Below are 2,427 nucleotides of genomic sequence, written 5' to 3' on the forward strand. Positions count from 1 at the left end.
TTTTATTGTTTCAGGATGTATATTTAATTCTTTAATCCACTTTTAGTTGATTTTGGTATATGGTGAAAGGTATGGGTCTAGATTCATTCTCCTACATATGAGTATCCAGTTTTCCCAGCACCACTTGTTGAAAAGGCAGTCTCTTCCCCAGTATGTAGCTTTGCTGCCTTTGTCAAAGACCAGATGGCTGTAGGTGTGTGGATTGATTTCTGGGTTCTCTATTCTATTCCATTGGTCTGTGTGTTTATTTTTATGACAGCACCATGCTGTTTTGGTTATTATAGCTTTGTAATATAGTTTAAAGTCAGGTAATGTTATGCCTCCAGCTTTATTTATTTATTCATTTATTTTTTGCTCACTGCCAATATCATCCTGAATGGGGAAAAGCTGAAAGCTTTCCCCTTAAAAACAGGAAATAGACAAGGATGCCCACTCTCACCACTCCTATTCAACGAAGTGTTGGAAGTATGAGCCAGAGCAATCAGAGAAGAGAAGGAAATAAAGGGCATCCAGATTGGAAAGGATAAAGTCAAGTTGTTCCTTTTTGCAGATGATATGATCCTATATATTGAACAGCCTAAAGCTTCTATTAAAAAAAAANAAAAAACAATAATGGTTTTCATATTCTCTGATAGGTAATGAGTTCCACTTCTCACAATATACGCACATTAAAATTTTTCCCATTTTAAAACCTTTAGAAAATAAATTACTGAGTACCATTCATACTAATGTTTTATAAAGAAGCCTAAGCCTCTTCAGAAATTCTTCACTTTTTTCCTTGAAACTCAGTCAAGTGTCTGAAAATCACTTTTTTTCTATAAAGCAGAAGAATCACATCTTTATTTAAAAATGAAAAAAGAATAGCAAATGCATAACTATAAACATTTTGCTTTTTCTTTTCTAACCTTAAAGATAAAGCTAAATCCACTTTAATCTGCACTACCCCCCACATCATCTCTCATTCCCCTCTCCCTTCCCCAGCATAACCACTATATTGTTTGTTTACATTTTCCAACCCATATTTTGCATACAAATAATATGTAGTAATATTTGACGTGTTTTGAAAATACTTTCATATGCACACAATAATCCCTGTTTTTGAAACAAAATTATCTTTTTTTGTTGTTTAATAGTATAACAGAGTAATTGAGGACACGTGCTTTTAGAGCCAGGCAGAATTGATTCAAATTCTGATTCTGTTGCTGTCAGCTGTCAAAGTGGGTCAAGTTATTTAATTTAAGTCACAGTCTCTTTCCCTATAAAGTTCAAATAATTAAAATAAATATATTTTCTTGGGTGTGTATATGTTTATCTGTATTAATGAGTTAATGAAAATAGAACATACAGCACGGCCCTGGTAAGGTAATACAAGCTCATGTGATTATTATTGGTTCCGCCTGATCACAGGTCGGAGTGGACTGAGTTCAGAATATTGCTTTCTGGGTAAAGAAAGATGAAAATATGACATAACTTTGATTCATGATTTTACAAGAGCTAAAGAGCGAAGTGAGCCTCAAGTCATAGGAAGTATCTTATGCTGTTTTCTAAACATATTTGAGATGACTGGGAAAAATCTCAGATAAAAGCATTTAACTTCCTTGGGTTTATGGACCCTGGGTCAGCCATGTCACCATTTATCTTTCTTTAGTGAAAAAAAAAAAGAAAAGAAAAGAAAAATGGTGTGTGTGTGTGTGTGTGTGTGTGTGCATGCATGTTTGCACACACGTACATGTATGCACTGTCTTCTCCAAGGCTGGAAGGAAGAAGCTGAAACCTTCTCGGTGGCACTTGAAAAGGGCCTTGTTAAAGACCTTTTCTATCTTAATCACTGGCTCTTGCTATCTTCCTTTCTTTTACATCCGGATTACTGTGGACAAAAGGCAATGACTGATGGACCACCAGCCCTCCTACCTCTCTCCTCAAGAAGAGAGGACCTTTGATCCGTATGTTGGGCATTAAGATAAGGGGTTTTGTGGGNCCAAAAAAATAGGATTATTTCTAGAGGTAGTTTATCAACTAGTATGCTGACTATATTATGTATTCTGATTGTCTTATTTTGCACATAGTGCTGATTTAAAATTGCTCTTCAGGTTTTTCTCAAGTATGTTTTATTCCTGACAAGGTTATGAGCTTTTCTGAAATAAAAGCAAATGTCCTTTTTTCATCTCCCTACTGTGAAAAGTATCATGCTAAAGATTGTATGTCAAAAGTGCTTCATTGAAAACATACACAAACCTTTATACAACATGGATCAGATAGTCAATCATTTCTGAGTGACAGAAGTGAAATAAACTCTCTTAGTATATGCCTGACATAACCTACTGAATTAGAATTCATTACTTTCCCTAATGTCTCTAATTTTCCTTAAAAAACAATAATGGTTTTCATATTCTCTGATAGGTAATGAGTTCCACTTCTCACAATATA

The sequence above is a fragment of the Galeopterus variegatus genome, unplaced genomic scaffold (genome assembly GCF_000696425.1).
Source record: "Galeopterus variegatus unplaced genomic scaffold, G_variegatus-3.0.2 Scaffold637, whole genome shotgun sequence".
Lineage (NCBI taxonomy): Eukaryota > Metazoa > Chordata > Mammalia > Dermoptera > Cynocephalidae > Galeopterus > Galeopterus variegatus.